At 42.9% G+C, this 20000-nt stretch overlaps 1 pseudogene; it reads right to left on the bottom strand.

The window, feature by feature from the left end:
• The window catches only part of LOC147015877 (uncharacterized), a 76672-nt pseudogene extending 70940 nt beyond the window's left edge, over positions 1–5732 (bottom strand).
• Positions 5733–20000: the final 14268 nt, after the last annotated feature.

The raw sequence follows: 20000 nt of genomic DNA, 5'->3' as shown, positions 1-20000 counted from the left end.
CTAATGTCAGTGTGTAGCCTCCTAACTGCTGTCACATCGATCTTTGGGGATGTTAAGATTGGGTCCTGTCTGTCTACATTGGTCGCTGGTGGACATCAAAGAGCTCACACGTTTTGGCAATGGGTAAGAAATTGTTCACGGCACATTGGCCAAATTCCTGCCCGAATTCCTGTGTGTGTGCATGCAAGTTCCTCTTTTTGGCTGCTATCGCCACACATGGGTGTGTTACAGGAGGTGAAATGGAGACCTACCAGGTCTCAAAGTATCCACCATGGTGTGTGCTTTTTCCATGGCCCAGGGTGGGAGCACCAGAGCTTAAATGTATCTGATAGCCTTTTTTATCGATTGCCCTCAAACCTTTTGCCATGAAATTCCTTTCCAAGCCATGTTAACTCTCCAACAATGGTACTTCAACCACCTGTTCAAGCTGTTAACACACTACTCCTTTGCAGTATAAATTGGCTTTTTATCCAGAAGTAGATAAGCAGAGCAACCTCTCCTTCCCATAGCACCACACCTGACTTACCTTTGCTTAAAACTCCATCATACATTCAGTAGTGTTCTTCTGTAGCTTTCTCAAAACAATCTGCATGGTTTCTTCCAATTCTTCCAGCAGAGTAAAGTTCTCCACAAAAGCCTGAAGCCATGACATCACTTTCCCTCTTGTCTAAATTCTTAGCCCTTCACTGCATGCAATTGCCGGTCTCATGATATCTCCATTGCCAAAGCAAATAAAACTCTATAAATTATGCAGCCCATCACAATACCCTTTTCAAGCCTTTGCCATCTAGTGGTCAGCTAGAGCTATGTTGAAAACCACAAGAATAATTCACCAACATTCCGTATCAGAAGGCTTGATGCAATTATACAGCTTGGAAGTTGAGGAATTCCAGCATTCTGTGCTGATGTGCAGATCAATGAGTCATTCGGAAAGTTTGTCAATTATTGTAAAGAAAGTCTTGCTCTCAACATTATTAGAGATATTGATCTAAACTCACTGATTACCTTTGCATTTTGTTGTATAAATACTACCTACCTGGTGACATGATTCACAGAGATTTATTGTTACAAATACACACACACATACACACACACACACACACACATACACACACACACACACACACACACACACACACACACACACACACACACACACACACACACACACACACAATTCCTTATTCTTCTTCAAGGTTTTGACTTGCGGTTCGGGGTCTGTGCAAGTGGGCTTTGGATGAGCAGCTCCTCCTTACAGTTCATCAAAACAAAGTTTTCTGTTCCACATCAGTCATACCTTGCTGATGTATTTTTATCCCTCTGATGCTATTCATGTTTTCGCCCAATTTTTCGTGTTAAACCGTATCTTGGTGTGTTTTATTGTCAAAATTGTGTCTGTGCTGGTCAGGCCTAGTTGCTCAGGCCTCAGCCATTTGGCATGCAAATTCTGTGTCTGCTCTGATGCCATGTGCCTCGTTCCGCTTCTTTTCTCCCAAGTATTGTCCTTTCAGCTTCCTCAATATTATCCCAGTCACACGCGTTTCAAAAAAAAAAATTCTTTATTTTTGTCATCCAAAATGAATCGTGAACTATACCAGCCTGTACTTTGTTCTGCCTGAACTTCATTCTCTATCCCTTCCTTTATTTATCATTCAACTGTTTCAATACAGGCAGTGACCATCGACTGGTAAGGCACAAGTTTGTACTGAACCATAAATGAGAAAGAGCACGAAGAATGAGTGGAAGATGCATTTAAGAATCAATACATCCAAATTGCAAGAATGAGAAAGAGAATTCCAAGTCGAGCTGAACACACTTCAACAGCTATCAGAAGAAAAAAAGAACAAAAACAGATGGTGATGAATGCAACCATCAAATAATGAAGGTGTTAAAGACACAACCTCAGAAATTGGAAAGAAAGGAAAAGGTAGTTACAATAACAAACTAGCATCCGTTGAAGACATATATATATCCTCCGCCATAGTAAATGAGGACAAGTAGCAAAAGGCACAGGTTCAATTTATTCTTGATGTGTGTACCAAATTTCATAAAGAAATAGTTAATAGTTTTGCAACTATGCTCTGGAAACAAAGGTTAACCTCAATCAATTATTTTTTAATACCCAACTTGTTTCCATGGAAAGTGACAGAATTTTTTTGGGGGGAAATCTCTAAATATCAAAAGGCACCAGTTCACCACTTGCTTGATATGTGTACCAAATTTCGTAAATATATCTTGAGGGGATTTGTAGTTAAGCTCCGGAAACGAAATGTGACGGACGGAACCCATTTCTATATTCCCTGCCAACTTCGTTGGTTGGCAGGGGATAACTCGAAGGGCACTCGGTAGAGTGGATACCTCCGCCACGTAATGCCTGATCCAGATATTCACCAAAATCTAATCAGTTCTAGTCCTCGTCATACGCCCAACCTGCCCACCAAATTTCATCAGAATCGTCCACAACTTTTTGAGATATCAGGCTATATATCGTTTTTGGCCCCATTTCTCATTGGTGAAGAATCCTAGTTGAATTTATATCCCCCACCGTGTGGCGGAAGGGGGATATTGTTGTCACCCAGGTCGTCCGGCTGTCAGTCCGTCCGTCCGGGCATCAACATTTATAGCTCTGAGTGCGATAACTCATAAACTCTTCGCCATATCGATTTGAAATTTGGGTCACACATGTACCACCTGAAAAGGAAGAATGCTATTGATTTTGTGCATGGCCGGATCCAAGATGGCCGACTGGGGTGGCCATCTTGAAAATTTTTTTTTTTGTAATAAATGGAAAACCGCTTATCTGATTTCAATTATTTTTGGTTACGACGTTCCTCACCCCTGGCGAACTTTTTCGAGATGATGACCAAATGGTGTCTTGTTTCCAATTCACCTCCCTCATTATCTGGAATATGTATGACCTTTTTCATTCAATGGCGGGGGATTCCCCATCTCTGATGGTATATTTAAAAATTTCGGATCCGGATCTTCACCAAATTCAAATGAATTCATCCTTGTCACAGATCCAATCAGTTCACCAAGTTTCGTCCAAATCTATCCATAACGTTTTGAGATATCCTGCTCACAAACAGACAAACATGGATGAAAACATAACCTCCATCGGCCTTCGGTGGCGGAGGTAATTGTTTGATGTAACCAAAAACCGAATCAAGAAAGTAGGTGAATTTAAACGAGGTTACAACAGCGGAAAAAAGTTGAATACTGTGAACTGTATAAGACTCAAAAGAAGATAGATTGGAAAAGCCACAAGAGTTTTGAACCTGCAGGAAAATGAAAAAATAATGGAGAACAGAAGAAGGTTAAAAGTATAAAGCAAAGTGATATGAGATGATGCACTGAGATATTTGTCTTCAAAAAGAAGGAGATGCAAGCAAACTCAAACAGAAATTGCATCGAACAGAACATCGACAAACGTTTGGAATAATTTTTTATGAACAACTGTACAGTGAGGAAATACAACTTACCAGGATGTCAGACATAACAACGAACAATGAAGTAATCCTGCCAGTGACAACCGATGAAATCCAGTAATTTTGCATTCAAACACATGAAAATAGGTCAGGACCTTGGAGAAGATGAAATGTTGAAGATGCAATCAAAGATAGTAGTGAACTGCTGTGCAGTAAATTAGCAGAACTTTTTTACAAAGTGCTTGGAAGATGAAAAAATCCCGGTAACTTTAAATGAGTGAGCTGGCACTGATCAACAAAAACGAGACAAGACGGACTGAAATGTACTTGTAAATTGTTCATAAATATTAACAAATAACAAAACCAAGGAAGTAAGCATGTTTTAGAAGTGGATACACAATAATGTATCACATTCATATAATAAATCAGATTCTGGAAAAATCAAGAGAAATTAAACTTCCTTTGTGTCCTGCATTCATTGATTAGAAAGAAAGCCTCTGACAGTGTGGAAATAAATGCCATAATAAAAGTGCTGCACCAATTAAACGTCAATTCCAGATACATCAATATGTTAAGCAAGGTATATCAGTTGGAGTGCAGTGACCTTGAAACTGCATGCCAATCATGGCAAGATCACAATCGAAGGGCAAGGATACACAATCTCACCAAAGATGCTAACTGCATGCTTTGAGGGAGTGTTTCAACATGTATAATGTGAAATATGTCTGGTGTTGGCTTAATGGTTAGGGTGGTGGGCTTGGGATCCTGGGATTCTGAGTTCAAATCCCCCTCGGCTGTTGAATTAATACCAGGTGAGGTTGACTCTGCCTGACATCCTTCCGAGGTCAGCAAAATGAGTGCCAGCTTGCTGGTATCCTGTGTCCGAGTGGCGTCCCATCCAGGATTGTGCGCAATAGCCAAGGAGATTGCTTAGGCAGCACCAACGCTCTGCACAGGGTATGGTCCCAATGGATGGATGGCTGGATTGTGAAATAGATGTAAATGGAGAAAGATTAAACCACCTTTACAGGTCACATTGTTTTAATTTCAGACAACAGTGAAGAACTGAAAATCAAGATGGAAGAGCTCAATTTGGAAAACCAAAAGACAACACTAAAAATGAATCTTTGAGAAAGGACACAATAAAAAAAATTGAAATGTAACTGGGTTAGACACATAGCAATAGGAACAGCCAACTAGTGGACAACAAGATTTAAAAATTGGCGATGTAGAGAAGGTGCTGGAAGAAGCACAGGTAGAGCAAATATCAGATAAAGAAAAGAAAGTACAATAAACTCAAATTGCCTTCAACAGAAAACATTGGACCATGTTGAGGGAGTTCTTGGTCCTGCAGTGGACTTCATAGGTGGTCAAGATTCTGAGCACCCATTCTGAGATCTGATTGATATCTTAGCCTCCTTATATATCACTGTAACTATCTTTCCCAGTTTTTCAAGGCATTAATTCTTCTCCAGATGCCAATACACGACCTCTCTTTAAATACTATCATATGCTTTCTCCATATCCACAAATGCACAATACAATGTACCATTTCCTTCAAAAAAATTTCTCCTGTCTCAAAGAATGAAGGGTTTCTGTTGTTCTCTTAACTGACAAACCCAAACTGTTCACATCAAGCCCCACAAACTCTCTTAGCTTATCTTTCACCTCCCTTTGCAATCTTTCGACAATTGGTACCCTACCCTAAGCTACTCCTGACTGCTAACCCCCTACCCCCACCCCAGAACTTGTGTGTCCATACTGAGTGCAGCCTGCTCATCTACCATTCTGTCCATGTTCCACACCAAGAAAAGTTTTTAAAATATAAAATAAACCAACACAATTGTGTTATTATGTCGTCTTATGCAAAAAAGAAAGAAATGTAATTATTGGAGAGATCAGGCAAATCCTACTCCTGAAAACAATAACATCACATGGATGGCAGCCTCTGGATAAAATACAATCACTCCACTGCCACATGCTGAAGACTATAGCCTGAAGATGACAAACCAAAGCTTTTCGAGACAGCCTTATCAACTAGCAGGGCTATCATCATGCCATTCTACAAACAATGTTAGAATCATTGAACTTAACTCTCCAGGGGCCCAAGATGAACCGGATTGTTCGCTCTATAAAATGACAACAAGGCAAGGAACACCATTCCTTACTGAACAATGATATTATTTCAAACAATTCAGATGATATAAAACCACAACAATTTACACAATATAAAACCTACCGTGCCCGAGGCACAGTGCCAGATGTAAGACTGCAGAGGCCCCTGGGCAGTGATTGACCGGTCATCTTACGATCCTACCTTTAATTTTCAATATTGAGAGTTTCAGAATATATGCCTGGCGATTCAAAAGTGACATACAACTGAACAAGAGCATGATTGACAACTGAGACAAGAACACTACACTTATTGCAGTGAAAGGATAGCCCCGCACAAGTGCTTTAGTGGCATCAGGTCTGCACAACCAGTGCGTGGTAGTGACCCTTTTTATGTATGCAGACATGATGACGTTCACCTGATTTGAGTGAATCAGTCATGATTTCATAACCGATGTGTGGATGTCGTAAAAAACAAATAAATCTCCTCAAGAAAATTGAAGAAACCCACAGCGACTGGACAGCATTCAGCAGTTGCCTTTCAAACCAGGTTTATTTAGTGCCCTGCACAAGGAACTATGTCACAAGGTTGTTCTCTGCTGCAACCGACGCTTGGAGGCCCTTGTACCTTCCGTTCGTGGCTGAAGCAATATCGTACGACTGGCCACGACAATTTTTCATATCAATCTCATGCAAATTGAGGGATTCCACCAAGCCATTGGACATGTCCTGCACCTTGTGACCCTGGTAAGGAAAGAACTTGACAAATTTCTCAACCGGTGTCTCGTGCGCCATGTATTGGAAGACTACAGTTAACTGATCAACGTGGCTCTTGTTGGTAGTGGAATCAAGCATAATCGAGCAGTACCTGAAATGTTTGATGCATGCAATGATCTCATCCAACACACATTTCCCACGAGTTACACATGCTCTTCACAAATCGTTGAGGACAGATAGTTTGTCATACCGCTTCTGAGATTAGCATGCTTCTTCATGGCCTCTGCAATAAAAATATTAAAAAAAATTATTGAAATATAGGTTAAGTAAGTGAAAAGGTAGCTATTAAAGGGACAATGTAACACATCAGACTTTCCTTGTGGAATATCGGCAATTACCGTAACTGTGGGATTCAATCAGTGAGTGAATGCTGATGTCGACACAGCTTTGTAAATAGATCGTCAGATTTTATGGTTTTGTTTCACTTTCATACCCATTAAGCCAGGTGCTGGAGCAGCTGTTGCATTGTCCCTTTAACTTGATTTATTTATTATTAAACTTACCAGCAAATACCACCCATTCCTTCACTAATGGGAATACTAAGGGGGAGGGGGTGGAACAAAAATAGGGGGGGAGAGGGGTGGGGGACAGAGGGAGGAGGGAGGGGAGCGAGGAGGAGTGGGGAGTGACAAAGGATGGGTTAGGGAGCAAGGAGTGGTGGGGGAAGGGAAGGCAGCATGAGGGGAGGGAAGGGAAGGCAGCCTGAGGGGAGGATCCGTCCAGAAAAAAACACCGTCCGGACATGTTCGGAGACAGAGAGAAAGAGAGAGAGGGGGGGTGGAGAGTACTGTACTGTATTATGAGGCAGTGGAGCAAGGATGGTACAAAGAGAGAGGGGAGGGGAGTTAGCAGAGAGAATATGTTATGTTTTATGAACGACACACAATATATATATATAGTCAATAAATATAATACACAATATATATAAACACAATATATATATATATATATATATATATACATATATATATATATATATATATATATATATATATATATATATATATATATATATATTGTTGTGGTTACCAAATTCGCAAACCACCATTCAGGTCCCTTAGGTGAGGTATCTCGGTAAGTACATGTGTAGTTAGGTCCAAACCCGTTGTCTAGTGGGAATACATGTCATTTATGCGTGCTGCGACTCTTCAGGATAGCCGTTTTTCTTTTACTATCTTTATTTTGGACCAACCGCCATGATTACCACCACAACCACAACATCAACCACCAACCACAACGCCGCTTCACCACAACCGCCACGACCTTCACGTCACACCTCGCAACCGTAGCATCGCCACCGTTCTTGCCCCGCTGTGGGTACCGGTGTTGGACTCGTGCAGGGCGCACGTTGAACAGCGTGTACAAAATCACGGATTTTGTGCTTCAAAAACGGATCAAAAACGACACACGCCCACTTTTTGCCGTCCAATCGGTGAGCGAGGGGCGATTTGGCCCCGCCTCCAGGACGATCGATATATGCAAATTTGTGGATCAAAAAGCCTTCACCCCCACTTTTTCTCGGGCCAATGGGGAGCGAGGTGAAAGGTCAAAGGGAGGGGGTCAAAGGCGAAGCTACGGGGGGATAAAAGGACCGTGTTCGTCAGTCAGAGTGTGTGGAAGTCTGGAGCCCGAAGCCTGCAGTAGCTGGAGAAGCTGAAGAGAGTCCAACGAGGAGAGTCCAACGAGGAGAGTCCAACGAGGAGAGTCCAACGAGGAGAGTCCAAAGAAGAGTCCAGAGTCGGAGAGTCCAGAGGCGGAGAGGCGGCAGCGGCGAAGGCAGACGAGGGGGTGCTCGCGTCGGTGCCGGGAGCTGCACGCCTGAGGGAGGCCGGCAGCGCGACCTGGCCGAGGTGGAGACGCACACCAGGGATAATAAAGATCCTCTATACCCCGAGCATCAGCAACCCCCTCCTGTTTCCTCCCGCGCTGAGATAGTGCGACCAAGGGGGCCCCTTTCCCACCCCCTGCCAGACACTGTCCGCGAGGCCCGTGGAGTGAGGCGCCATCGCCGCTCCGCGTCTCATCACCAGACGGGTAGGCGCGACCCGGTCTCGGCCTCAGGCCCGCCTCATCCTTGAGGGTATTCTTTTCCTTGGTTTTGGGTATGTGTTGTCGGCGCCGTCTGTGAGGTAGAATTGTATAAGTGTTGCCGTGTGCTCGGTAGTCGGTATTAGCTCTGCATTGTTTTCGCTTTTATATTTGCTTTTTGTGTAAATGGAATTGTGTTTTTTCTGTGTGCTTTTGGTGGAATTGAATATGTGTGCTTCCCGTGTGCCACGAATAAATGTGCTTTATTATTGAACTGTTCTCCCGCTTCGCTTCGTCTTTTTCTCCCATTGAATCCTCATCTTGCTTCACGTAAAGGGTTGGTAGTGGGCTGAATACGCCCAATAATTAATCGAACCGTCGAGGTCGACGATAACACCGCTCGGTTATTCTGATAGTACGGAACGGGTCGCTTAAGTGGCCCGTGTCCGAAGTCGACCTGCGGCGAGGTGCGATCGCCCGGTCTACCCTCCGCGTGGGTACTTAGGTAGGTCGAATTTGGCGAGCAACCCTATCCCACGCGGGGGCTGATTGGCTCGATCGCGGTGAGACCGAAAGGTCCACCCGTGACTGGTTCCCGGCGTTAGTCCGAGAGGGTCACGACTGGATTGTCCGTCCGGTGGGCGACGTGCCGCGATTCGAGTTACGTGGCCGTCAGCACGCCGGCGGGCGCGAAATCCGCAACAATATACACAATATATAAACAAGTTTCATCAAGATCGCATCAAACGTCACAGAGCTATGCTCTGGAGAGAGTCACAAACAGACATACAAGCCGGTAGGCAACATGGGTGGTCGCTAGACTAAGGCGAATTTGAAATATGTAGATAAGAACACATCAGATGGCATTTTTGCAGTTCGTTGTTCCACATAGGAACATGACGAGCAACTGTCCATTCATAATTTGTGTTGGATTCCCTAACCCGACGTTAGGGAATCCCAACGCGAACGTTGGGGTGAAAGCATATAGTAATATAATTGCATACTCCTCGTACAGTTTTTGATGGATCAGGCTGAAAATTTTTGACAAAGAGGTTGATTATTGTGCGCATCAAAGTGCGGAAGCCAATTTTTGATTTTCAAAAAATATATATATAAATATTTTTCGGATTTTTTCAAAAAATTCAAAGTCCCGTTGCTAGGCAACGGTGGTGTCCATAGCAACGGTGCTCAAAAGCATACAACTAGATCCTGGTATGAACCTACCAGACAAGTTTCATCAAAATTGGTTGACTCCTCTGGCCTCCAGAGCTGTCCATGACATACAAACAAACAGACAGATGGAAAACCTGAAAATAAGGGTAGTTTAGCGACCACCCAACAGACAAACAGACACACAGACACAACGAAAATATTGGTCACTGCTGGCGCCCGCGAACCAACAATAATAATATAATAATAATATAATAATAATAACTAGATCTGCCACTTTATAACTGCTGGCAGTGATGACCGGGTACCCAGACGTTTGCCTTTGATACAACATGAGACTTAAATGAGAACTGCAAAGTTTCCCTTCGATAGGATAAGTGGTTCCAGAGAAAACATTATTTAATAGTGATACAAATACAGCCCTGCTTCGAGACAGCGCGGGACTGACGAGTTATGAACCGGGTAGCACAAAGTGTTCAATCTATTTATTACTGATGCAGTTAGCCCTTTTTCCTGGGGGCATTGCCAACTTCAATTAAATTGCTATTCCTGTACCCTCAAATGCAGTAAGGTGCAGCCAAGTGAGCCTTCTGCAAAAAAAGAAAATCGAAAAATTTCTCAGATTCAAATAATTAAATAATACTGACTGCCAAACCGTGGCTGATCCCGTTGAAATTTTAAACCTATGATGCACATGTCGGCTCGATTATAATTGTGAAGTTTCACATATACTGATTCAGCGGTTCCAGAGTAAATATTACTTAATATTTTTCCTTCAATCCAAAATGGCTGCCAAACCATGGGGCCGATCGAGTTGAAATTTCAACTCGTCATTCCACATTACTGCTGCATCATAACTGTGAAGTTTCATTTTTATTGATTCAGTAGTTCCAGAGCAAACATTAATTAATATTTTTCCTTCAATCCAATATGGTTGCCAAATGATGCGTCGTACATCAAAGGGGTAGTGGGGCAGATCACAGCAATTTTTGAGAGGAATTGTGCAAATGATGATACAAGCATCAAATTTGGCACATTTGTTCTCCAGGGGATTCTAATCAAATCTGTCTGATTGGCCATTTGAAAATCCAAATTTTGAAAAATTTGAAAAAAATTAAAACTTCAAAAAAGTCAAAATCACGAATCAATGTTGGATGCTGGCTGAGATTGGTGAATGTTTCAGAAACATCATCAAAGACGTTCCAAGTCTGCCATGAAGCTTTCTTCCCTTTACCGCGGAAGGCAGACACGACGTCACATCCAGTGAACGCATGGAAGTATGGGATCCCTCTAGCTTTCTCAGGCCCTATTGCAGAAACTACCTCATGGACTGGAATTCATCGCGCCTTGGCTCCTTGGCCAAAGGCAATCTACATGTTCTCAAGACCTAGTTCCTGTAAGGATGGCAATATAGATATTGCTATGACAAGTAGGTCCGTGTCATTAGCCTTAATGATAATGGACTTGCTACCATCCGTCATTGCATCCCTGGCATGTATAAATATTCGAGTGTCAGCTTCTTCATGACAACATGGAGACACAGCATCCAGTGACTTCCTTGTGTTGCTAATGGCATCTTCTCCTTTTGTGACAATGACTGTGCTTGTCATCTGTGCTTCACACATCTTTTCCACAAGGAAGTGAAACAGCTCAATCTTGTTGCTGTCATCTCGAAGAAAGCTTCTCCAGTTACTTGGGGTCTTACTGGTTCCTGTCACTCTTCTTCTGATTCCTTGCCCCCTTTTCGTCCTTGCCTCAGACTTCAGACTTGACTTCTTGTACACATCAAACACTACGTCCACCCAAACACTACGTACCTGGCACCATAGGATTCCACCTTTGGGATGATGTCTTCTTTAGCATAGTCATCAAACATCTTTGAAGTGCGTGGAGGTAGGTCATTGATAAGTGCTGAGCCATTAATGATGACTGTGTCTCCCCTTGGTTCTCTGTCTGGGATGTTCACTTGTGCTTCAAGAATTTCAGCCAGCTGTGACTTCAATTTTTTTTAGGTTTTTTTTTTTTTTTCAAATTTTTCAAAATTTGGATTTTCAAATGGCGAATTGGGCAGATTTGATCAGAAAGCTCTGCAGAACAGAAATGCCAAATTTGATGCTTGTATCATAATTTGCACGATTTTTCTACTATCTACTACACTGGTGGGGGGGGGGGACATTTTGTTCGTCATTAAGAGGCGGTCATACATGTGGAGTTTCACCTCAGTCTGTTCAGCCATTTCAGAGAAGAAAACCTTTAATGTTATTAATTTTCAATCCAATATGGCTGCCGTACCATGTGATCTATTACAACATAAATTTTAATTCTCCCTCTCACGGGATAGTGGATCATGCTTGTTAAGTTTTGTTTTGATTGGACAAGGTACGTTTTCCTATCCAAGATGGAGGCCAAAACCATGTGACTTGTGACATCATAATTTTTGCGGTATATGCAGGCATGGGGGTAGATTAGAGCTGGCAAGTTTCACTTCTATAGGATAAGTGGTTCCAGATAAAACATTATTTAATATTTTTCTTGATCCAACATGGCTGCCAAACCATGTGACCTATCAATTATTCATGAACAAACTTCCATTCCTCATGCTTGAACAATACGTGTGTGAAATTTCCCCTTGATCTGATCAGCCATTCTGGAGAAGAAGATGATTTAATGTTTTTGGTTAATTCAATATGGCTGCCAAACCATGTGACCGATCAATAAGAATTTAACAAACTTGTGATAGGATGTCTTGGGGAAAGTGTGTGTGAATTTTTGCCTCAATCTGTCCAGCTGTTCTGGAAAAGAAGATTTTTAAAAGTTATTAATTTTCAATCCAAGATGGCTGACAAACAATGTGACCTATGACATTATAAATTTACATTCTGTTTCACATCGTATAGTGGAACAGGTGTATGAAGTTTCATGTTAATCGGATAAGGTGCATTTTTCTATCCAAGACGGCTGCCAAACCATGTGACTTGGGATGTCATAATTTTTACCATGTATGTAGACATAAAGGAAGATGATGGATGCAAATTTTTGCTTCGATGGGTTTAGTAGTTCCAGAGAAAGCATTATTTAATATTTTCTTAAATCCAACATGGCTGCCAAACCAGGTGACCTATCAATTATTTATTAACAAACTTATATCCCCTACCCAAGGAAAATAAATTTTAAAGTTTCCCCTTGATCTGACCAGCTGTTCTGGAGAAGAAGATGTTTGAAGGTTTTAAGCTAAATTCAATATGGCCACCAAACCATATGACCTATCAATAAGAAATTAACAAACTTGAAAAAGAATGCCATGAGGAATGAGTGTGTAACGTCTCGCCTCAATCTGTCCAGCCGTTCTGGAGAAGAAGATGTTTGAAGGTTTTAAGCTAAATTCAATATGGCCACCAAATCATGTGACCTATCAATAAGAAATTAACAAACTTGAAAAAGGATGTCATGGGGAATGAGTGTGTAACGTTTCGCCTCAATCTGTCCAGCCGTTCTGGAGAAGAAGATTTTAAAAATATATTTCAAAACAAGATGGCTGCAGAACCAAGTGACCTATGATGTCATAATATTTTTTTCTAAGATGAATTGTTGTGTGGATGACGCTCAAGAAATTTCAGATTTTTCCCATGCAGCGTTCTCCTTAGAGGAATTTTCACCGGCATTCCGCTTCGCCGATGACGTCACGAAGAATCACCCATGTTCCCCATGGGGAGCTTATTAAATTGTATGAAGCAAAAAAAATTCCATTGCACGGTTTCAGAGATACAGAGGCCCAAAGTTTATCGATTTTTTCAAGATGGCGCCCGTACCACGTTACCTATGACGTCATAAATATCAATCAAGTATGCTATTCAAAAAGATACATACTACGTTGAAAATTTCGTGTCGATCGGACTTACCGTTGCAGAGAAAATGATTTTTAAAGCGAAAAAGCCTGCAAATTGCCGGCGAAAAAAAAAACCCAAAAGAAAAACAGTAGGTTACCCAGTCCATTTGACTGGGTACCCTAATAAGAAATAAACAGAAGAAAAACACTAGGTTACCCAGTCCATTTGACTGGGTACCTTAATAAGAAATAAACAGAAGAAAAACACTTGGTTACCCAATCCATTTGATTGGATACCCTAATAATAATCTTCTGCAGACGTACTTATATAGACAGGCGCCAGGACACACACACACACACACACACACACACACACACACACACACACACACACACACACACACACACACACACACACACACACACACACACACACACACACACACACACACAGAAAACCCGAGGAAGAAGAGGTATTGCAGCAAGACAGGAGAGGAGTTGAGGCTATGGTCTCTCGGTACCTTTGTATAATTGATTGTCCAAACGCGTCACCAATACGTTTGGGGGGAATGCTCCGTGGTGCGGTACTTCCGACAGCCGGCGAATCGTCTCTTGCTTCGGATAGCTCACGTCGAGACCGTGGGCGTGAAGGAGGGGCTTGAGTTGGGGGGGGTGGAGTCCAGAGCAAGTGCACGGAGTAGTAGGCGGGACCAGGTGGGAGGGTGGAGTCAGCATCGTGTGGGCAGAGAAGAGGAGGCGGAGTCAAAGTGATGATGACAGAAGGCGGAGTCGAGGTCCAGCTTGAGTGGGAGGCGAGGCAGAGCAGAGAAAGAGTGAGCGAAGGCCCCGCGGAGCAGGGCGGGGGGCCACCCCGAAACGCAGTGTCGTCACCCGAATTGGACGCTCTGATTGGCCCTGACCCCCTGCACGGCCTGGCCATGATGGCGGGAAACCACAACATTCTATTTCCGGCAAAGTGACCCCGAGCTGTGGTACCATCTCGCTCCAACCCCACGACAAGATATGAATTGCCCATGCCAAACTCCGCACCATGAATCGCCTTGCACGAATACCCGGGCCATGGCCTGATGACTGGCCGAGAGTGGCGTTGGTCTTGCATGCCTCTTCCGTGTGTGCCACGTGGCTCGAGCTGAACAACATGCCTCCGCCCGATCGCAGCTTCGTTGGCCGTAGAGGCAAGAAGACATTCGCCGTCCGTGGGGAACATCTGTGGCGGTCAGCCAGGACCTAAGGTACGATGTTATGTTGAACCCATGCACAGACAGTTAGATGTGTCCATTCGTCTGCCTTCAAGCACATTCTGTACAGTGTGCGTAGATCCGCCATTACACACGTGGCCAGTGCTCACGTTCGCACGGTTCTGCTATCGTGCGTGCGGGGCGAATGCCGATCGATATAATTAGTCCAGAAATGGGTTGAAAAGTACGTGATGCCCGTATCATGCTAATGTGGCATGGTGTTGTCTTTCTATTATCGGCCTCGATTGAGGGATCACTTGAGGACGGGAGCTCTGTGCTGTTGATGCTCATGTGGTATTTGAGTGCCCCTTTCGAAGGTGCTGTTTCCTCCATTTCCTCGGTATGTGTTCCGTGCAGCGTGGGTGCCGTGCTGGGTTTGTTTCCTGTCCATTGGATGGAAATTACCGCTGCGCATGCATTTGGCAGGCTGTGTTTTCTACGGAGCAGTGGGGGTGAAATGCCTGCTTGGCCTTTGCTGAGGACCCATCTCACAGCGAAGGGCGCACATGGCTCAGATTTACCTCAGGAATAATCAGAAAAGAAGAGTAGGAATGAAGTGAGAAATGAAATGAAGAAGAAATGATGTAAGCAAACCTAGCTATGAGATCCTCGCAACGTACGCCCTGTTGTCCCGCTAGACAAAAGGGAAGGGACTATCTACACATATATTAATGGAATAACTGTCTTGGGACCACTACATGTTGGATACATGCGGTTCCGAGAACCGCAACAATATATTAGTGTTTCGCTGCTTTTGGCAATTTTTCAGGAATCGGCTGATTGGGGTCAGTGTGCTTACCAACCTTAGTACGTACTGTATACAACCCAAAAATCTTGAGTAGCTTTCACCATAGCTTTGGGTGAATTTCAATAAAGACATTTAAAAAACAACGTTGCAGTTCAATGTTTCAAGATGTGCAGAAACATTATCTATCTATAATTCCAGCAATCTCTGTGTGTGTCTGTGTGTGTGTGTGTGTGTGTGTGTGTGTGTGTGTGTGTGTGTGTGTGTGTATGTGTGTGTATGTGTGTGTGTGTGTGTGTGTGTGTGTGTGTGTGTGTGTGTGTGTGACCGCTGTTTCTCGACAACCACTGGTCCGATCTAATTGAAACTTGCCAGGTATATTGCTGGGGACCTGAAGATGTGCCTTTTCAAGGTTTGATATTAATCGGACAACTGCTTCCCAAGTTATGGCCATTCATTTACCAACCAATGGCAAGACACGTTGTTGCGTGGACGTGGCCGATGGGGAAGGGAAGCACAGCCGCGTTCCCCATTACGGGTTACAGCGTACGGACTTCCGGATAGTGATGACTTACTGTATTCTAATAATTTCTCGATTTCTTATGTGCATTTATAGATAGACACAATGTCCCAATCCAGTCGTCATTTACGAGAGCGAAGGAACGGCATGTGTGTTTGTTTGAAAGTTTTTTGTTTTTTTTGCACGTACGGCCACGCACGTACGGCCACGCACGTATGGGCACGTGAGAATGAAGGAACGGCCTGTGTGGTTGTTGTTTCTGGCATGCGGTTGGAAAGCTTTTTTTTTCTTCGTACGGCCACGCACGTACGGCCACGCATGTACAGGCATGCACTAGTTCTTTATAAACAGCTGCCAATTGTCATGCAACGGGTGCAAAAAAATTTGGCTCTGCAATTTAGAAAACGCATTAATATGGCAAACAGCTCATAAATGAGGTGTTATCCAATAAATTTTGCTTTGAAACTCACAAAGAGAAAACATATAACCTTTGTAAAGCACACTAGAGTCATAAAATAACCAATTGCTTTGGAAACAGCCATGATAAAGGACATAGGAGAATGCTGCTGGGGTTAAAAGTTGAAACCTCCACCATGGTGCCACGCACAATGGGCCTCGGTGTGAGTTTGGTCCATGCAACTGCGAAACCCACGCACGCACACACACACAAAGAGTCCATTTACATTTCAAAGCTACCCATTTATATCACGCTCATGTGTGCTGTCTACGTACCTCTTCATGCTTACACCAATCTAATCTACTGATCGCGCCAAGAACTTTGTGCATAATACCGCTACCCACTGTAGGGTGCTTGCCAAGTGGCTTAAGCACTCAAGCAAGCACTCCAATGAAATGGCTGATAAGGAACGGCTGGCTTGGCAAGCGATAGCAAGCCAATTGATAATGGGAAATACCTGCATAAACCAAATAAACATCGCCAATTTCTTTATGTTTTCAGATTTCACTCCAGATTTCAAGGGTTATTTAGTCCATGTTATCCGATCCTCAAAACAACAATTGTATTTCAATTATATACTTTAATGAGACTATGAGAGTAGATCATGGAAAATCACATCATGTAATGCATGAAATCACTTCAAGCTCCTAATTTGAAAGATAGCACTTACAAAAGTGATGCATACGGCAATATGCAGGTATGGTGAACAGGCATTCAAAGATTTGAGTGAGGAAAGTAAAAAAAAAAAATTGAGTGGTTTATCGTTGAGAAACCGTTGCGGCCTTTTCCAAGTCAGGGCATTGTTGAGCAGGCCAAAACAATAGTCAATTAAGACCCCATGGAGGGAGAGCGAGGTGACCAAGTCCATAAGAATGACTTAATAAAGGAAAATTAAATAAGGCCGTTAATTATCTTCAAAAAGGGTGTTTCAAATAACCCGAACACCCAATTTTCATTCATACCCTACATTGGAGTTCGTTTAGTATGTTTGCAAAGTTTCAGGCTGCTGGGATTCATGATTTTGGAGTTATGGAGGAGACACACACACACACACACACACACACACTCACACACACGAACACACACCAACATTTATTACTGTAGATTGTATATTCATATTTTTATTAAACCTATTTTTCCTTATGTTGCATATTAAGAAAACATGTTTTTTTCAAAACAGTTTTGTGGAGTACCCAAAGCAACAACCCATTCTGCCATGCCCTAATTCGGCCCAGCCTAAGCACTACACACACACACACACACACACACACACACACACACACACACACACACACACACACACACACACACATACACACACACACACACACACACACACACAACCACACTCATGACACGAGCAGTGTTCAAAGGATGTTCTAGCATCACGCATGCCTATGACCAAAGCAAAGCACATGGAAAAAGGGAGAAGATGGCTTCAGGCAAAGGTAGCCAGTGTGAGAGGGCTCAGCTGGCCAAATGGACAGCTGGAGAAGCAGCAGAAAAATGCACACAAGAGCAAAACAACCATCTAAATATATTTCAGTTTACTTCTCTCTTCTCTCACAAACCATCACTGAGCAGGGAACATTTACCAATATCCACTCATGGGCTTCAACAAATCTCTGTCATCACACTTTGACAGACAGCTGTTGGGGGGAGACTGCTCCCTCATTCTGAGGTGGAGGACATGCCATGTTCTCCGCATACACTGCCTCAGCACCCGGGTGTACAGTGGAGAACAGGAGACGGACGACACACCTTAACCTAGCTATCTCTAAAAGCACATCCTCCTGTCAAAATCACGAGGAACATTTTGCATTGACTCCTTATCTCAAGCAAACAATTAATACAGCTATACAATAAGTTGTTTCAATCAAACACGTGTATACATGGCACCGAAGGTGTTACGATAACCACTTTGCCCTCCCCCAAAACGCAACATTATTATGCCACTGAAACACCAAAACATTGTGCATGAAAATGACAGCTTTACAAAAGTACACTATTATGTGCGTTGGTTGGTGGCCACTTTACCATGACATGATTCCACCACAAAAATGGATTTTAACTTCTTTTCTAACAACTTTTCATGCCAAGTTGAGGTTAAAAGCAGAGAAGGTTGTGACTTATATTACATAATGTGAACTCTTGTAAACCATTGGAAATGTGACGAACGAAACCCATTCCACTGAGAATTTAGATGTATGTGCATGTATGATGGAATGAAGGCAGAAGCCACTGTTGATGGAAGGAAAACACAAGGAATGGAAGTAAAGAACGGACTGCACCCGGATTGTACCATCCCCTTGACAATGATCAACCTTTATTTCAACCTGCTAAGTGAGAGCTGGTGATAATACGAGCAATCTTTCAAGGAAGATGTGTTTTACAAATGCAGTGGTAGATTAGTATGTGACCAAACTACAGTACCGAATTCCAATTTGATAATGATGGAGGAACATCAGAGTGGAGGCTAAGAATGATTAAGCCAAAGACAAAGTTGCTCACACGCAATATGTGGAGGAAGCGGAATTCCAGCCACTGTACATCATAGGAGAAGGCCAATGCAGACCTGTATTTGGGGACCTGTATCTCCTTGTAAACGAAGAGATTCATTCATTATGTGTGTGGTGTAATTCTGTATGAAGCTGAAAAATAAGCCAACAAGAGAGATTCCTCCCAGAAGATAGAGGTTTTCACAACAGACCCTCCAAAGCATCACAAAAGTTCAACATGGGACAGGAGATATTAGTACTGTGCAAATGGAAAGATTGAAGAGTCCCTATTTCAGCCAGGAAACTTTATTATTTCAGTCCTTTTGCTCAGATTAAGATTGTATTGCCCCAAATAAGCTCTTGTTCAGATCCCAGTGCAGGCTGACACACTGAAACAAATTGAGATTGAAAGACAAAATATGCCAAAAACTGAAAGTTCCAAAAATAATGATGAAAACAGATGGTTCCATTTGCTCAGGAAAGAGGTCCCTGGGAAGCAAAGTGCAGTGAGGGGTTTGATTCCTGCACCAAGAAGAGAGTGGAGATCTACAGGGCAAAACACTGTTGCTGCTGTGACTGTAACTTCCAGGAAAGAATGGAAAACTGTGCATGATGATTGCAGGTTACATATGCAAAAGGAATTATTCAGAATAAAGCAAGAAATTGGCAGACAGAAGTTAGAGAAAACTCCCCAATGAGGTAGGATGCATATCGAATGAGAGACCAACCACCATTTAGCGATCTGCCTTGCTGTTTCACAAAGGCATCATCCTTGAGGACATCTTCCTTTTAAGGTCCAAGGTGTGTGGTGCGTGGAATTGCGGTGGTGGTGGGGGTGGTGTGTGTGTGTGTGTGTGTGTGTGTGTGTGTGTGTGTGTGTGTGTGTGTGTGTGTGTGTGTGTGTGTGTGTGTGTGTGTGTGTGTTTTGGACCAGAGAGCGACTGTGTGTGACAAGCAAGGATGATAAATGCATGATGCTGGACTTTGAAATTTGGGAAAGGTTCCAGCACTCAATAGTGCTACTTTCTAAACTAATTGAGGGATCTTTCAAATACACAATTAATTAGATCAGACAGGACAACTGGCTTAATTCCAAAGTTCCCTTACCCCTTTTCCATCCCAAATAGACAAACTATCATCATCATCATTGTATATATATATATATATATATATATATATA

Source organism: Eptatretus burgeri, chromosome 12 (genome assembly GCF_056783735.1).
Source record: "Eptatretus burgeri isolate ZD-2024b chromosome 12, Ebu_testis_v1, whole genome shotgun sequence".
Classification (NCBI taxonomy): Eukaryota; Metazoa; Chordata; class Myxini; order Myxiniformes; family Myxinidae; genus Eptatretus; species Eptatretus burgeri.
Note: the sequence above shows the minus strand (reverse complement) of the source record. Positions and strands in the feature narration are given on the sequence as shown.